This window comes from Tamandua tetradactyla, chromosome 18 (assembly GCF_023851605.1).
Source record: "Tamandua tetradactyla isolate mTamTet1 chromosome 18, mTamTet1.pri, whole genome shotgun sequence".
Lineage (NCBI taxonomy): Eukaryota > Metazoa > Chordata > Mammalia > Pilosa > Myrmecophagidae > Tamandua > Tamandua tetradactyla.
In genome coordinates, this window is record NC_135344.1 from 33,439,466 (window position 1) to 33,458,587 (window position 19,122).

A 19,122-nucleotide genomic window follows, 5' to 3' on the forward strand; every position below is an offset into this window, starting at 1 on the left:
CCCTCTTAGCACTGCCTTTGCTGCGTCCCATAAGTTTTGATATGTTGTGTTTTCATTTTCATTCGCCTCGAGGTATTTACTAATTTCTCTTGCAATTTCTTCTTTGACCCACTTGTTGTTTAAGAGTGTGTTGTTGAGCCTCCACGTATTTGTGAATTTTCTGGCACTCTGCCTATTACTGATTTCCACCTTCATTCCTTTATGATCTGAGAAAGTGCTGTGTATGATTTCAATCTTTTTAAATTTGTTAAGACTTGCTTTGTGACCCAGCATATGGTCTATCTTTGAGAATGATCCATGAGCACTTGAGAAAAAGGTATATCCTGCTGTTGTGGGATGTAATGTCCTATAAATGTCTGTTAAGTCTAGCTCATTCATAGTAATATTCAGATTCTCTATTTCTTTATTGATCCTCTGTCTAGATGTTCTGTCCATTGATGAGAGTGGTGAATTGAAGTCTCCAACTATTATGGTATATGAGTCTATTTTCCTTTTCAGTGTTGCAGTGTATTCCTCACGTATTATGGGGCATTCTGGTTTGGTGTGTAAATATTTATGATTGTTATGTCTTCTTGTTTAATTGTTCCTTTTATTAGTATATAGTGTCCTTCTTTGTCTCTTTTAACTGTTTTACATTTGAAGTCTAATTTGTTGGATATTAGTATGGCCACTCCTGCTCTTTTCTGGTTGTTATTTGCATGAAATATCTTTTCCCAACCTTTCACTTTCAACCTATGTTTATCTTTGGGTCTAAGATGTGTTTCCTGTAGACAGCATATAGAAGGATCCTGTTTTTTAATCCATTCTGCCAGTCTGTGTCTTTTGATTGGGGAATTCAGTCCATTAACATTTAGTGTTATTACTGTTTGGATAATATTTTCCTCTACCATTTTGCATTTTGTATTATATATATCATATCTGACTTTCCTTTCCTTCTACACTCTTCTCCATACCTCTCTCTTCTGTCTTTTCGTATCTGACTCTAGTGCTCCCTTTAGGATTTCTTGCAGAGCTGGTCTCTTGGTCACAAATTCTCTCAGTGACTTTTTGTCTGAGAATGTTTTAATTTCTCCCTCATTTTTGAAGGACAATTTTGCTGGATATAGGAGTCTTGGTTGACAGTTTTTCTCTTTTAGTAATTTAAATATATCATCCCACTGTCTTCTAGCTTCCATGGTTTCTGCTGAGAAATCTACACATAGTCTTATTGGGTTTCCCTTGTATGTGATGGATTGTTTTTCTCTTGCTGCTTTCAAGATCCTCTCTTTCTCTTTGACCTCTGACATTCTAACTAATAAGTGTCTTGGAGAACGCCTACTTGGGTCTAATCTCTTTGGGGTGCGCTGCACTTCTTGGATCTGTAATTGTAGATCTTTCATAAGAGTTGGGAAATTTTCAGTGATAATTTCTTCCATTAGTTTTTCTCCTCCTTTTCCCTTCTCTTCTCCTTCTGGGACACCCACAACACATATATTTGTGTGGTTCATATTGTCCTTGAGTTCCCTGTTACCCTGTTCAAATTTTTCCATTCTTTTCTGGATAGTTTCTGTTTCTTTTTGGAATTCAGATGTTCCATCCTCCAAATCACTAATTCTATCTTCTGTCTCTTTAAATCTATCAATATAGGTATCCATTGTTTTTTCCATCTTTTGTACTTTGTCCTTCACTTCCATAAGTTCTGCGATTTGTTTTTTCAGTTTTTCTATTTCTTCTTTTTGTTCAGCCCATGTCTTCTTCATGTCCTCCCTCAATTTATCGATTTCGTTTTTGAAGAGGTTTTCCATTTCTTTTCGTATATTCAGCATTAGTTGTTTCAGCTCCTGTATCTCATTTGAACTATTGGTTTGTTCCTTTGACTGGGCCATATTTTCAATTTTCTGAGCGTGATCCATTATCTTCTGCTGGCATTTGGGCATTTAGTCAGATTTTCCTGGGTGTTGGAACGAACAGGTTGAAAGATTTTTCTGTGAAATCTCTGGGTTCTGTTTTTCTTATCCTGCCCAGCAGGTGGCGCTCGTGGCACATGTTTATCTGCGGGTCCCACCAGTAAAAGGTGCTGTGGGTCCTTTAACTTTGGAAAACTCTCGCCGTGGGGGAGGTTCACCAGCCGAAGCGGCTTGGAAGAGTGCCAGCTGGCCCGGGAGTCCATACTCGGGGAGGGTCGCTGGCCGCCACAGCCTCGGAGAGCGCTCGTCCGAATTTCCTAGTCGGCCCAGGGTGCCAAGCGTGGCGGGAGGGCACCAGCCGCCACGGCCTGGGGCAGCGCACCGTTCCCAGCCGGACCGGGGAGTCACGTGTTTGGAAAGGACCCCCCCGGTCACCGTTTCCGCGGCCTGGGGATTCCCGATCCAATTCTCTCAGTTGGTCCGGGGGGCCGCGCGTGGTGGGGGCGCCAGCTGCCGCGGCTTGAGGGGACCGCCTGCCCAATTCTGCCAGCTGGCCTGGGAAGGAGGAGGGGAGGGACTCCGGCCGCTTGCCGCCCTGCCTGGGGAAGCCCACGCCCCTCAGCGATCTCACCGGAGTGGGTTCTCCCAGCCACTCAGCCGTTCCAGGATGGGGTACGCTGTGTTTTTCATCTCTGTCGTGGCTCCGGGAGCTGTTCTGTATCGTTTCTACTCCCCTAGTAGCTGTTCTCCGGACGTATCTCCTCTGGAGGCAACGTGGGCAGCTCCTTTACCGATGCCTTCTTCAATTTTTTGTTCTTTTTCTCTGCCACTTCAGTAATTTCTCTCTTCTGTTTTGCCATCCTGCGCGCCCGCCGCGGCCGCCGAGTCGGCTTCCGTCCAAGCAGCAAGCCGTCCTATTATTTATTTTTATTCCATATGTTCTACTCGTCTGTTGACATGGTAGATAAAAGGAGCATAAGACACAACGTTTTCACAATCACATAGTCACACTGTGAAAGCTATATCATTATTCAATCGTCATCAAGAAACATGGCTACTGGAATACAGCTCTACATTTTCAGGCAGTTCCCTCCAGCCTCTCCACTACATCTTGACTAACAAGGTGATATCTACTTAATGGGTAAGAACAACCTCCAGCATAACCTCTCGACTCTGTTTGGAATCTCTCAGCCATTGACACTTTGTCTCATTTCACTCTTCCCCCTTTTGGTTGAGAAGGTTTTTTCAAACCCTCGATGCTGAGTCTCAGCTCATTCTAGGGTTTTTCTCAATCCCTTGATGTTGAGTCTCAGCTCATTCCCAGGATTTCTGCCCCATGTTGCCAGGAAGGTCCACACCCCTGGGAGTCATGCCCCATATAGACAGGGTAGGGTGGTGAGTTTGCTTGCTGTGTTGGCTGGAGAGAGAGGCCACATCTGAAAAAGCAATAGTTTTGTTTTTTTTTTGAATTTTTTTCAGTTTTTTTTTTTATTAATTAAAAAAAGAATTAACAAAACAATTAGAAATCATTCCAATCTACATGTACAATCAGTAATTCTTAATAACATCACATAGTTGCATATTCATCATTTCTTAGTACATTTGCATCGATTTAGAAAAAGAAATAAAAAGACAACAGAATAAGAATTAAAACAATAATAGAAAGAAAAAAAAACAAAAAAAACAAAAACAAAAGACCTATACCTCACATGCAGCTTCATTCAGTGTTTTAACATAATTGCATTACAACTGGGTAGTATTGTGCTGTCCATTTCTGAGTTTTTATATCCAGTCCCGTTGTACAGTCTGTATCCCTTCATCTCCAGTTATCCCTTCTCTCTTTTTTTTTTTTAATTAACGGAAAAAAAGAAATTAACCCAACATTTAGAGATCATACCATTCTACACATGCAATCATTAATTCTTGACATCATCACATAGATGCATGATCATCATTTCTTAGTACATTTGCATTGGTTTAGAAGAACTAGCAACATAACCGAAAAAGATATAGAATGTTAATATAGAGAAAAAAATAAAAGTAATAATAGTAAAATCAAAACAAAACAAAACAAAACAAAACAAAAACCTATAGCTCAGATGCAGCTTCATTCAGTGTTTTAACATGATTACTTTACAATTAGGTATTATTGTGCTGTCCATTTTTGAGTTTTTGTATCTAGTCCTGTTGCACAGTCTGTATCCCTTCAGCTTCAATTACCCATTGTCTTACCCTGTTTCTAACTCCTGCTGAACTCTGTTACCAATGACATATTTCAAGTTTATTCTCGAATGTCCGTTCACATCAGTGGGACCATACAGTATTTGTCCTTTAGTTTTTGGCTGGATTCACTCAGCATAATATTCTCTAGGTCCATCCATGTTATTACATGGTTCATAAGTTTATCTTGTCTTAAAGCTGCATAATATTCCATCGTATGTATATACCACAGTTTGTTTAGCCACTCTTCTGTTGATGGAGATTTTGGCTGTTTCCATCTCTTTGCAATTGTAAATAATGCTGCTATAAACATTGGTGTGCAAATGTCCGTTTGTGTCTTTGCCCTTAAGTCCTTTGAGTAGATACCTAGCAATGGTATTGCTGGGTCGTATGGCAATTCTATATTCAACTTTTTGAGGAACCGCCAAACTGCCTTCCACAGTGGTTGCACCCTTTGACATTCCCACCAACAGTGGATAAGTGTGCCTCTTTCTCCGCATCCTCTCCAGCACTTGCCATTTTCTGTTTTGTTGATAATGGCCATTCTGGTGGGTGTGAGATGATATCTCATTGTGGTTTTGATTTGCATTTCTCTAATGGCCAGGGACATTGAGCATCTCTTCATGTGCCTCTTGGCCATCCGTATTTCCTCTTCTGCTAGGTGTCTGTTCAAGTCTTTTTCCCATTTTGTAATTGGGTTGGCTGTCTTTTTGTTGTTGAGATGAACAATCTCTTTATAAATTCTGGATACTAGACCTTTATCTGATATATCATTTCCAAATATTGTCTCCCATTGTGAAGGCTGTCTTTCTACTTTCTTGATGAAGTTCTTTGATGCACAAAAGTGTTTAATTTTGAGGAGTTCCCATTTATTTATTTCCTTCTTCAGTGCTCTTGCTTTAGGTTTAAGGTCCATAAAACCGCCTCCAGTTGTAAGATCCATAAGATATCTCCCAACATTTTCCTCTAACTGTTTTATGGTCTTAGACCTAATGTTTAGATCTTTGATCCATTTTGAGTTAACTTTTGTATAGGGTGTGAGAGATGGGTCTTCTTTCATTCTTTTGCATATGGATATCCAGTTCTCTAGGCACCATTTATTGAAGAGACTGCTCTGTCCCAGGTGAGTAGGCTTGACTGCCTTATCAAAGATCAAATGTCCATAGATGAGAGGGTCTATATCTGAGCACTCTATTCGATTCCATTGGTCGATATATCTATCTTTATGCCAATACCATGCTGTTTTGACCACTGTGACTTCATAATATGCCTTAAAGTCAGGCAGCGCGAGACCTCCAGCTTCGTTTTTTTTCCTCAAGATGTTTTTAGCAATTCGGGGCACCCTGCCCTTCCAGATAAATTTGCTTATTGGTTTTTCTATTTCTGAAAAATAAGTTGTTGGGATTTTGATTGGTATTGCATTGAATCTGTAAATCAATTTAGGTAGGATTGACATCTTAACTATATTTAGTCTTCCAATCCATGAACACGGTATGCCCTTCCATCTATTTAGGTCTTCTGTGATTTCTTTTAGCAGTTTTTTGTAGTTTTCTTTATATAGGTTTTTTGTCTCTTTAGTTAAATTTATTCCTAGGTATTTTATTCTTTTAGTTGCAATTGTAAATGGGATTCGTTTCTTGATTTCCCCCTCAGCTTGTTCATTACTAGTGTATAGAAATGCTACAGATTTTTGAATGTTGATCTTGTAACCTGCTACTTTGCTGTACTCATTTATTAGCTCTAGTAGTTTAGTTGTGGATTTTTCCGGGTTTTCGACGTATAGTATCATATCGTCTGCAAACAGTGATAGTTTTACTTCTTCCTTTCCAATTTTGATGCCTTGTATTTCTTTTTCTTGTCTAATTGCTCTGGCTAGAACCTCCAACACAATGTTGAATAATAGTGGTGATAGTGGACATCCTTGTCTTGTTCCTGATCTTAGGGGGAAAGTTTTCAATTTTTCCCCATTGAGGATGATATTAGCTGTGGGTTTTTCATATATTCCCTCTATCATTTTAAGGAAGTTCCCTTGTATTCCTATCTTTTGAAGTGTTTTCAACAGGAAAGGATGTTGAATCTTGTCAAATGCCTTCTCTGCATCAATTGAGATGATCATGTGATTTTTCTGCTTTGATTTGTTGATATGGTGTATTACATTAATTGATTTTCTTATGTTGAACCATCCTTGCATACCTGGGATGAATCCTACTTGGTCATGATGTATAATTCTTTTAATGTGTTGTTGGATACGATTTGCTAGAATTTTATTGAGGATTTTTGCATCTGTATTCATTAGAGAGATTGGTCTGTAGTTTTCTTTTTTTGTAATATCTTTGGCTGGTTTTGGTATGAGGGTGATGTTGGCTTCATAGAATGAATTAGGTAGTTTTCCCTCCACTTCGATTTTTTTGAAGAGTTTGAAGAGAATTGGTACTAATTCTTTCTGGAACGTTTGGTAGAATTCACATGTGAAGCCATCTGGTCCTGGACTTTTCTTTTTAGGAAGCTTTTGAATGACTAATTCAATTTCTTTACTTGTGATTGGTTTGTTGAGGTCATCTATGTCTTCTTGAGTCAAAGTTGGTTGTTCATGTGTTCCAGGAACCCGTCCATTTCCTCTAAATTGTTGTATTTATTAGCGTAAAGTTGTTCATAGTATCCTGTTATTACCTCTTTTATTTCTGTGAGGTCAGTAGTTATGTCTCCTCTTCCATTTCTGATCTTATTTATTTGCATCCTCTCTCTTCTTCTTTTTGTCAATCTTGCTAAGGGCCCATCAATCTTATTGATTTTCTCATAGAACCAACTTCTGGCCTTATTGATTTTCTCTATTGTTTTCATGTTTTCAATTTCATTTATTTGTGCTCTAATCTTTGTTATTTCTTTCCTTTTGCTTGCTTTGGGGTTAGCTTGCTGTTCTTTCTCCAGTTCTTCCAAATGGATAGTTAATTCCTGAATTTTTGCCTTTTCTTCTTTTCTGATATAGGCATTTAGGGCAATAAATTTCCCTCTTAGCACTGCCTTTGCTGCGTCCCATAAGTTTTGATATGTTGTGTTTTCATTTTCATTCGCCTCGAGGTATTTGCTAATTTCTCTTGCAATTTCTTCTTTGACCCAGTCATTGTTTAGGAGTGTGTTGTTGAGCCTCCACGTATTTGTGAATTTTCTGGCACTCTGCCTATTATTGATTTCCAACATCATTCCTTTATGGTCCGAGAAAGTGTTGTGTAAGATTTCAATCTTTTTAAATTTGTTAAGACTTGCTTTGTGACCCAGCATATGGTCTATCTTTGAGAATGATCCATGAGCACTTGAGAAAAAGGTGTATCCTGCTGTTGTGGGATGTAATGTCCTATAAATGTCTATTAAGTCTAGTTCATTTATAGTAATATGCAGATTCTCTATTTCTTTGTTGATCCTCTGTCTAGATGTTCTGTCCATTGATGAGAGTGGTGAGTTGAAGTCTCCAACTATTATGGTATATGAGTCTATTTCCCTTTTCAGTGTTTGCAGTATATTCCTCACGTATTTTGGGGCATTCTGATTCGGTGCGTAAATATTTATGATTGTTATGTCTTCTTGTTTAATTGTTCCTTTTATTAGTATATAGTGTCCTTCTTTGTCTCTTTTAACTGTTTTACATTTGAAGTCTAATTTGTTGGATATTAGTATAGCCACTCCTGCTCTTTTCTGGTTGTTATTTGCATGAAATATCTTTTCCCAACCTTTCACTTTCAACCTATGCTTATCTTTGGGTCTAAGATGTGTTTCCTGTAGACAGCATATAGAAGGATCCTGTTTTTTAATCCATTCTGCCAATCTATGTCTTTTGATTGGGGAATTCAGTCCATTGACATTTAGTGTTATTACTGTTTGGATAATATTTTCCTCTAACATTTTGCCTTTTGTATTATATATATCATATCTGATTTTCCTTCTTTCTACACTCTTTTCCATATCTCTCTCTTCTGTCTTTTTGTATCTGACTCTAGTGCTCCCTTTAGTATTTCTTACAGAGTTGGTCTCTTGGTCACAAATTCTTTCAGTGACTTTTTGTCTGAGAATGTTTTAATTTCTCCCTCATTTTTGAAGGATAATTTTGCTGGATATAGGAGTCTTGGTTGGCAGTTTTTCTCTTTTAGTATTTTAAATATATCATCCCACTGTCTTCTAGCTTCCATGGTTTCTGCTGAGAAATCTACACAAAGTCTTATTGGGTTTCCCTTGTATGTAATGGATTGTTTTTCTCTTGCTGCTTTCAAGATCTTCTCTTTCTCTTTGACCTCTGACATTCTAACTAGTAAGTGTCTTGGAGAACGCCTATTTGGGTCTAATCTCTTTGGGGTGTGCTGCACTTCTTGGATATGTAATTTTAGGTCTTTCATAAGAGTTGGGAAATTTTCAGTGATAATTTCTTCCATTAGTTTTTCTCCTCCTTTTCCCTTCTCTTCTCCTTCTGGGACACCCACAACACGTATATTTGTGCGGTTCATATTGTCCTTGAGTTCCCTGATACCCTGTTCAAATTTTTCCATTCTTTTCCCTATAGTTTCTGTTTCTTTTTGGAATTCAGATGTTCCATCCTCCAAATCACTAATTCTATCTTCTGTCTCTTTAAATCTATCATTGTAGCTATCCATTATTTTTTCTATGTTTGCTACTTTATCCTTCACTTCCATAAGTTCTGCGATTTGTTTTTTCAGTTTTTCTATTTCTTCTTTATGTTCAGCCCATGCCCTCTTCATGTCCTCCCTCAATTTATCGATTTCATTTTTGAAGAGGTTTTCCATTTCTGTTCGTATATTCAGCATTAGTTGTCTCAGCTCTTGTGTCTCATTTGAGCTATTGGTTTGTTCCTTTGACTGGGCCATATTCTCAATCTTTTGAGCGTGGACAGTTATCTTCTGCTGCTGGCGTCTGGGCATTTATTCAGATTTCTCTTGGTGTTGGACCCAGCAAGGTTGTAATATTTTTCTGTGAAATCTCTGGGTTCTGTTTTTCTTATCCTGCCCAGTAGGTGGCGCTCGTGGCACACGTTTGTCTGCGGGTCCCACCAGTAAAAGGTGCTGTGGGACCTTAAACTTTGGAAAACTCTCGCCGTCCTGGGGGTTCGCTAGCCGAAGCGGCTTGAGCCGGCCCGGGGCCCGAACGCAGGGAGGGTTGCTGGTCACTGCAGCCAGGGAAAGAGCCCGTCCGAATTTCCTAGTCGGCCCTGGGCAACAAGCGTGGCGGGAGGGCGCCAGCGGCAGCGGCCCGCCCGAGAGAGTGCACGTTCCCCAGGAGTCACGGGGTCACCATTCTCCGCAGCCTGGGGGTTTCCGATCCAATTCTCTCAGTTGGTCCGGGGGCTGCGCGTGGTGTGGGCGCCAGTCGCCTTGGTTTCAGGGGACCACCTCTCCAATTCTCCCAGCCGGCCCGGGAAGGGGGAAGGGAGTAACTCCGGCCGCTTGCCACCCCGCCCGGTAAGGCCCGCGCGCCTCGGCGATCTCACCCGAGCTGCTTCTCTCAGCCAGCCAGCCGTTCCAGGATGGGGTACGCTGTCTTTTTTATCTCTGTTGTGGCTTTGGGCGCTTTCTGTATCGTTTCTACTCTCCTAGTAGGTGTCCTGGAGAAGAAACTAAGATCCGCGCGTCTTACTAAGCCGCCATCTTCCGAATTTTTCAAAAGCAATAGTTTTAAAGTACTCTTCAGCAAGTAGTTATAGGACAGATCCCGGAGTCTGTCATGGGCTACCATATGATCCTCTCAGATTTTCCCTTCTAGCTGTTCCAGACTATAGGAGGCCAGAGGGCTTAAATAGTTTTTTTTATCACCACAATTGACTTTTTTTTTCCTTTTTCTTCTGTAAAAAGTACCATATAAATAAAAAAGCAATACATTTCAAAACGCACACCACAATTAGTTGTAGAACATATTTCAGAGTTTGACATGGGTTACAATTCTGCAATTTTAGGTTTTTACTTCTAGCTGCTCTAAGATTCTGGAGACTAAAAGAGATACCAATTTAATGACTCAGCATTCATATTCATTTGCTAAATCCTATCTTCTCCTTTATAATTCCATCATCACCTTCGGTCTTTCTATCCCTCTCTTTAGGGGTGTTTGGGCTATGGACATTCTAACTTTTTCATGTCGGAAGGGCCTGTCACTAATATGGGGTAGGGAGATGGAACTATCTGATGTTTTGGAGAGGCTGGGCCCTCTAGGTTTCATGACTTATCTGGTCCAGGGACCCATCTGGAGGCTGTAGGTTTCTGAAAAGTTGCACTAGTTCGTGGAACCCTTGTGAAATCTTATATATTGCCCTAGGTGTTTTCTAGGTTAGGCTGGAATGGTACTGGTTGCGGTTTGGCAATTATACTAGGTAGCAATGTCTAAGTGAAGCTTGCATAACAGCAACTTCCAAAGTAGCCTCTCGACCCTATTTGAACTCTCTCCGCTGCTGCTACTTTACTAGTTACACTTCTTTTCCCCCTTTTAGTCAGGATGGGATTGTTGATTCCACCAGGTCTGGATTCCCCCCTGGGAGTCATCTCCCATGTCACCAGGAAGACTTTCATCCCTAGATGTCATGCCCCACATAGCGGGGAGGGCAATGATTTTACTTGCACAGTTGGGCTTAGAGAGAGTGAGGCTGCATCTGAGCAACAAAAGAAGTCCTCCAGAAGTAACTCATAGGCATACCTATAGTTGGCTAAGTTTCTCTACTACCTACATAAGTAAGCTTCACAAGAGTAAGCCTCAGGATCAAGGGCATGGCCTATTGATTTAGATGTCCCTATCATTTGATACAGTATCAGGGGATTTCCTGATGGTAAAGTTTAATAGTTTCAAAAGATGATCATTTGGTACAAAATTCATATTTTGATTACTGCATTTCCTAAGTTAACATATATGGACAGTTTAATTGAACACTATAAGTACATGGCACCTTAAAAAGGGCATGAGATTTTGTAGATTTGTCCAGGTTAGTGTGATACCTGATAAATCCCAGAGTGATCTGAATAGTGAATAGAGAAGTATTTGCAAAGTCCCCTTGGGGGAATGGGGAGAAGGGGAAAAATTCAACTCCTCATTTGGAGAATTCCTGAAATCATCACAAGTAGTGGCAACAACCAAATGAATAGACCAAGCCATCAATCTCGGGGTTTGCCCCTATGAAACTTATCCTGCAAAGGATAGGCTAAGCATTCTTAAAATTAGGCCTAAGAGTTACCTCCAGAGAAGCTCTTTGTTGCTCAGATGTGGACTCTCTCTCAGCCAACTCTACAAGTGAACTCACTGTCCTCCACCCTCTTCCTGGGACATGACTCCCAGGGGTGTAAACCTCCCTGGCAAGGTAGGACAGAAATTCCGGGATGAGCTGGGACTCAACATCAAGGAACTGAAAAAACCTTCTCAGCCAAAAGGGGGAAGAGAGAAATGAGACAAAATAAAGTGTCAGAGAGATTTCAAACAGGGTCGAGAGATTATCCTGGAGATTATTCTTAGGCATTATGTAGATATCCCCTTTTTAGTTTATGGTGTATTAGAGTGGCTAGAGGGACGTACCTGAAACTGTAAAGCTGTGTTCTAGTAGTCATGTTTCTTGAAGATGATTGTATAATGATATAGCTTTTGCAATGTGACTGTGTGATTGTGAAAAACTTGTGTCTGATGCTCCTTTTATCTACGGTATGGACAGATGAGTGAAAAATATGGATAAGAAATAAACAAATAATAGGGGGAACAAAGGTTCAAAGAAGTTGAGTAGATTGAAATACTAGTGGTCAATGAGAGGGAGGGGTAAGGAGTATGGATATGAGTTTTTTACTTTTTAAAAAGACAGTGGTACAATATGACCAACTAAACGCCAGATTTTATTTGAATTTCACCTGCTTTTTCACTTTTGTTCTTTTTTCTGTTCGAGAATCCAATCCAAGACACCCCACTGAATTTAGTGGAAGGGTTTTCATGACTTTCCTGTTAGTGTTTCTGCACTAATTGACACTTAAAGAGTCAATTCAAAGTTATTGTATTTATGCAGGCTGGACTAAAGGTTGCTGACATTTATACATTACCTGTTCAATAGATAATTTTTGAAGGACTGCTACTTCAACTCATGCTTCATGTATTGTGAAAACCATTCCTGATTTTTTCTGATTTATGACATTTGTCTTACAACATTACATCATTTGCCTAGGAAAAATGGTGAGACCCTTTATATTTCAAGCCATCCAAAAAATACAAACGGAAGGGATGTTAAATTTAACTAACAGTATCTCCTAAAAGAAGAGTCAGTTGCTTCTTGGTCTATAAAGCCAGTTCTTAAAAGGGATGTCCATAACTGCTGCGAGGTCATTGTGTACCAGGCAAATTTAGAAAGTAGTTTGTGTTTAGTTTTGGTGCCTGACTGTGTTTCTTCTTGCTATACTTTTTAAATACAATCATACTTGCAATTCATGTACATTGCGAAAAATTGGAAAACAAACGTGGGAAAGCAGAGTTTAATCTTTCATGATCTCATTGCCCAAAGTTAATAATTAATATTCTTTTAGACTTTTTTCCCCTGAGGATATATATAGAAAGGTATTATACATATAAGTCATTTACAAAAATCGGATAATACCTTGCATACTGTTTCCACTCAATATATTATGAACATATTTTCAAAAAAATACGCATCCATAGCATTCTTTACAATGGATGCCTTGTCATGTCTACCCCTTTTTAGCCAGGCTCCCAGGTACTTTGTACTTTGGTATGCTTTCCTATTATAATCCTGCAAACTCAGTGAACTTATTGGCATTAGATGGTGGAAAAGAATATCTAATATCTGTGTAGCAATTTGCAGCTTATAGAGTATATTGGCACATATTGACCATTGTTATAATGGAAATAGCAGTAGTATCTATTTAATGGTGTTGTTTAGAATATTTAATGAGAGCAGTGCATACCATCTAGTAAATAACTCATGATGTGAATTGTTAATTATCATTACTGATGTCAATAAACCTGTAAGAGCAGCATCGTCAGTGGCAAGCATTTATTTTAGATAAGGAAACTGGCTGGGGGAGGTGAAATAATTGCTCAAGTATATTTACTATTCTGGTAACCACAGTTCATTTGACTCCAAATTCCGTGCTTTTAGCACAAATTGCATATCAATATTTATTCCTGCGGGGCTGCCCTTTCCAACAAGCCCTGCGAGCAGCCTCCTTCAAAAGTTACCAGTCCTAACCCAGGGTTCTATCTAAGACTCTATAGAAGTTTTACTTATTAAGTTTATTTTTATAAACTTTAAACCTCCATAATTTTCCTCTGCTGGATAAGCCCTGAAACTTAGAGCTATCAGTCTCTCCCAGAACATCAACCAGTTGCATTCCCCTACCCTGTAATCTGACATCCTTTTTTAACTTGAAGTTAGAATGGTCATTGCTTAAATATCCCTGAAGATTGAAGAGACAAGCAAATGAAACGGAGGAGTTGTAACAAAGAAGTTAGGCTTTAACATGATTACGACTTCTGAATCATTATGTAGATATTTCTTTTTTAGTTTCTAGTGTATTAGAACATCCAGAAGGAAATACCTGAAATCCTGGAATTGTAACCTATACTATACTTTGAAATTTGCTCTATAATTATTTGTTAAACTGAACTTTGAAATTGATCACTTTTCAGTTTATAAATTATATTTCACAATAAAAATGTTTAAAAAATTACTTTTCCTATTTTCAGCCTTTTCAGAGATCTGTAAGGAATTGACTTCGGAATGGCAATTTAATTGGAATTAACAGGGACCTTAATAAAGTAAAGCTACCAAAACAAATGGTTCAGGATGAGCAACCACTCTAGCCTGGGGAAGGGCTTGACATTTTTTTTTTTTTTTATTGGAGAAGTTGTAGATTTCTAGAAAAATCATGCAGAAAATAGAGTTCCCATGATACCCACCTCCCAAACCCCAGTTACTGTGGTACCTTTCTTACAACTGATGAAACATTATATTATTAACTACAGCCCATAGTTTACATTAGGGTTCACTGTGTTGTACAGTTCTATGTTTCTTTAAAAATTTTATTCTAATAATATATATACAACCTAAAATTTTCCCTTTTATCCACAAATACGTAATTCAGTGTTGTTAATTACATTAACAGGGTTCTGCTCTGTGAATCACTACCGCGCATTACCAAAACCCGACCATCACCCCACACAGAAGGTCTATAGCAATTTAGCGTTACCTCTGAGGGAGGGCTTTTGAGTGTTTTCAATTCCGCCACGTGGCTTTGCCGTTGCCCAGGAGGCCCTATGGGGGCGGAACCTCGAGTAACGCCTGGGACTACATTTCCCAGAAGGCCGCGCCCGCCCGCCCACGTGACTGCTGGCTCGCAGGGGTGGGCCTCTGGCCCCTAGCTACGTTCTTCGCCGCTTCCCCCTTCTCTCCTAGCTCCGGCCCTCCGCACCGACAAGGTCCGGGAGCCGGATCCCTAGCCGAGCCGGGGCTGGAGCTGCAGCCGGGGCTGCGCGGACGTGCAAACACGGAGGCCTGAGCCGGCGGTCTCCACCCAGGCCGCGGCTGTGGCGGCGATAGCCGCATCTCCCGAAACCCCCGTGCCTCCACTCTTAGGTTGCGGGAGCTGGAAGTGGATCTACCCGCCGTCTGACACAGGTGGGCTGGGGCGCCTCCCCTGCAGCGCGGCTCTGGAAGCCTGGCGGGGCACTGCTGCCCCTTGTCGGAGTGGGTAAGCGGACTCCCACCCTCCGCGGGTCAGCGCCCGGGGGTGAGAGGTGACCCAGCCAGAGGGGGGAGCAAGGTCTCTGCCGACCGAGGCGCTGGGCCACTCTTGGCGGGGCTGGGCCGGAGCTGTGAGAGTCGGGCCGCAGGTCGCGGTGGTATTGGGGACCTTTCAGGGCAGTAGTGGCGCTTAGACCGAGGGGTGCGGGAGGGATGTTAAGACCGCGAGAGGGACCTATGTCCGAATTGGTGTTGGGAGTTGGGGGCACACCGACCAGGGAGTCGGTGCTTCCGGAGATGGGGTGGTGTTGGTTTGACAAATGGGCGTGTGATGGGCAGGTTGAACAATAGTGGCTTTATTTATTTTTTTTAAAATTAAGATATAATACACAAACCATAAAATATACCCTTTAAAAGTACTGTTGAAGTACAATTCAGTAATGTTAGAATAGTCACAAGGCTCTGCAGCTATCACCATTGCCCAATTCCGAAACATTTGATTACCCCCAAACAAACCCCATTTGCATTAGCAGTCGCTCCCGATTCTTCCCTGTCCTTAGCCCCTGAGAAACGCTGAATCTATTTTCTGTCTCTATGGATTTGTTTGAGCAATACTTTTTTTTCTTTTTTTAAACAGAACAAAGATGGTTCATTTTATTTTATTTTACTTTTTCTTTTACTATACCTTCAAACTTACAGGACAGTTAAAAAAATACTACAGATTTCATACAGTGAACTCTAACATAGCCCTAAGCCCTTCCACATACCCAGATCCATCAGTTTTAACATTTGCGCATTTGCCATATCATTCCATCTTTCCATCCATCCATTTCCTGAACACGAGTGTAGGTTGTTTACGTTATGCTCCTTGAACACTTAATACTGTTATGCACATTTGCTGAGAACAAATATTCAGTTATGTAACCACCTTAAGTGCATTTATCACGTTCAAGATATAAAACTTACAGCCTCTATCCCATTTTTTTCGTATGTCCCAATAATGTTTCTTTGAATCTTTTCTCCTTCCTTGCTAGATCCCATCCATGATCATGTAGTAGTTTTAATTGTCATGTTTTTTTACTTGCGCTTTCTTTTTCTTTTTTTAATTGTGGAAGCATATATACAACATAAACTTGGGAAACATCTCAAACACTCCTAAGCATACCATTCAGTGGGATTAATCACGTTCACAGTATTGCAGTATGTTCACCGCCTTCCATTAACTAAAACTTTTCCATTTTCCCAAACAGAAACCCTATACCCATTATGCATTAACTACCCATTCTCCCTGCACCGCACCCTTGACAACATGCACTCTTAATTTCTGTCTCTATGAGTTTGCTTATTATCCAATATTTTCTTTGTAGTTACCATGAGGCTTAAATTTAACGTTCTAAATCTTTAATAATCTTGTTTTGATACTAATTTAATTTCAATAGTATGCACAAACTGTATACCTCTCTGTTTTCCCACCTTTATGTAGTTCTTGTCATAAATTACACATTTATACATTATACATCCATAACTACTGGTTTATCATTACATTTTATACATTTGCTCTTTAGATCATGTAGGGAGGGAGTATGAAAGGAAATTACAAACTCAAAAAACAAGCAAAAAAAAAAAAAACCAAACCAATAGTACTAGCATTTCTATTTACCTACATTATTGTTCCTTTCACTGAAGGTCTTTATTTCTTCATGTGGCTTTAACCTGCTGTCTATTGTCCCTTCCTTTTAATTTGCCCAACTCTCTTTTTGACTCTTGAAGGGTAATCTAGTGGTGATGAACTCCCTCAACTTTTGTTTATTTGGGAATGTTCTGAAAGACAGTTTTGTTGAATATAGAATTCTTGGCTGACAGTTTTTGCTTTCAGAATTTTAAATATACTTTCCTACTGCCTTTGTGCTTTCATGGTTTCCGATGAGAAATTGGCACAAATACTATTGAGGTTCCCTTATACATGATGTGTGGCTTCTGTCTTGTGGTTTCCAGAATTCTCTCTTTATCTTTGACTTTCCACAGTTTGATTGTAACGTGCTGTGATGGGGGGATGTTGGAGAGAGTCATGTGTAGAAAAGAGAAGGTGCTGTGCTGAAAGTTGAAAACATGGAAGGTGAGACAATGGATAGGAGTGTAACCTTATTGGAGGAACGGGCTGATGAATTGAGGGCTCAGTTCAGGGAAGGAACTGAAAGTGGATGGAAAGACAGTTATGGGGGAGTAACTGAATGGTTGCTGCTGAGCATGAACTTTAGGAATATATGGGTTACTAGAATTGTTACCCTGCTTTGCAGTTTTAACTTAATAATAATCTTGGGAACTCTGAGGAATAGACAGGGTGAGTATTAGTATTTCCATTCAGATGAATAGCCAGTCTTTTTGAAGTTACGTGACTTGCTTAAGATCTTAAGGTTGGTAAATGGTCAGGTTAAGTTTGGGATTAAAGAAGAGTGATCAACAAAACTATCAGTTGCAAATTGATTAAGTGGCAGGAAATTGAATCAGGGCAATGCCATAGAAATGAGATTAAAGTATTAAATCTATTAAGAAGCCTCTTGGTAAAATAGGTCAAGCCTTTTTTGTTTTGCTACAGTTTTTTTAATTAGGTAAAATTCACATAACATAAAATTAACCATTAGCTATTTTAAGTGTATGATTCAGCGGCATTTAGTACAGTCATAATGTTGTACAACCATCACCTCTATCTGGTTCCAAGGCAGTTTCATTGTCCCAAAAGAAGATCTTGTGTCCATTAAGCAGTCACTCTCTATTCCTCTCTCTACCCAGCTACTGGCAACCTCTAGTCTGCTGTCTCCATAGATTTACTTATTCTAGATGTTTCATATAGATGGAATCATACAATGTGTGACATTTTGTGTCAGCCTTTCATTTAGCACAATATTTTCCAGGTTCATCTACATTGAATCATTTATCAATATTTAATTCTTTTTATGGCTGAATAATATTCCATTGTATGTATGTATCACAATTTGTTTATCCATTCATCAGTTGTTGAGCATTTTTTCCCCTACCTTCTGGCTATTGTGAATAGTCTCGCTGTGAACACTAATGTACAGGCATTTATTGAATATCTGTTTTCAGTTCTTTTGGGTGTATACCTGGAAATGGAATTGCTGGGTCATATGGTAATTCTACATTTAACTTGTTGAGGAATGCCAAATGTTTTCTGCAATGGCTACACCATTTTACATTCCCTCCAGCAGTGTACAAGGGTTCCAGTTTTTCCAGATCTTCAATAACACTTACTATTTTGTTCCTTTTTTTTTTTTTTAACATTATGGCTAACCTCATAGATATGCACTGCTTAGTACTTTTAAATATAGAAAAGTTGAAACACAGACAAAAGTAGAATAATATAATATACCCCTAGGTACTTATTACCAACTCCAACAATTATTGTTATTATTATTTTTAAACTTTTTGAATTGTATAGTATAACATATATACAAAGCAAAGAAATAAAAAAGCAATAGTTTCCAAAACACTCTTTGACAGGTGGTTACAGGACAGATCCTAGAGTTTGTCATGGGCTACCATATGATCCTCTCATATTTTTCTTCTAGTTGCTCTAGAATATAGGAGGCTAGAGGGCTTTGTTATTTTTGTATCATCACAATCGACTTTTTTTTCCTTTTTTTGTGAAATGTAACATATATACAAAAAAGCTGTAAATTTCAAAGCACAGCACCACAATTAGTTGTAGAACATATTTCAGAGTTTGACATGGGTTGTAATTTCACAATTTGGGTTTTTACTTCTAGCTGCTCTAAAATACTGGAGACTAAAAGATATCAGTTTAAAGATTCAGCATTCATATTCATTTGTTAAATCCTACCTTTTCTGTATAACTCCAACATCACCTTTGATCTTTCCATAACTCTCTTTAGGGTTGTTTGGGCTGTGGCCATTCTCACTTTTTGATATTGGAAGGGTCTGTCACTAATATGGGGTAGGGAGATAGAACTATCTGATGTTCTGGAGAGGTTGGCTAGGTTTCATGACTTATCTGGTCCAGGGACCCACCTGGAGGTTGTAGGTTTCTGGAAAGTTACACTAATGCATGAAACCCTTGTGGAATCTTATATATTACCCTAGGTGTTCTTAGGGATTGACTGGAATGATGGTTCCTGGTTGGGGGTTTGCAAGGTTATGATAGGTAGCAAGGTCTACCTGAAGCTTGTGTAAGAGCAACCTCCAGAGTAGCCTCTCGACTCTATTTGAACTCTCTCTGCAACTGATACTTTATTAGTTAAACTTCTTTTCCCCCTTTTGGTCAGG

At 39.5% G+C, this 19,122-nt stretch overlaps 1 protein-coding gene across 4 annotated transcripts in view; it reads left to right on the plus strand.

Moving 5' to 3' along the window:
* DYM (dymeclin) overlaps positions 1-19,122 on the plus strand; it is a 603,069-nt gene that overhangs the window by 14,759 nt on the left and 569,188 nt on the right. For 2 of the 4 annotated variants that reach the window (XM_077135503.1, XM_077135506.1), the window contains exon 1: positions 14,454-14,754. The exons of 1 other annotated variant lie outside the window; for it this stretch is intronic. The gene's annotated coding sequence lies outside the window, so the exon portion shown is untranslated. Of the gene's footprint in view, positions 1-14,453; positions 14,828-19,122 lie in introns of those variants that run through there. One more of the 4 variants, XM_077135505.1, reaches the window with a different exon arrangement.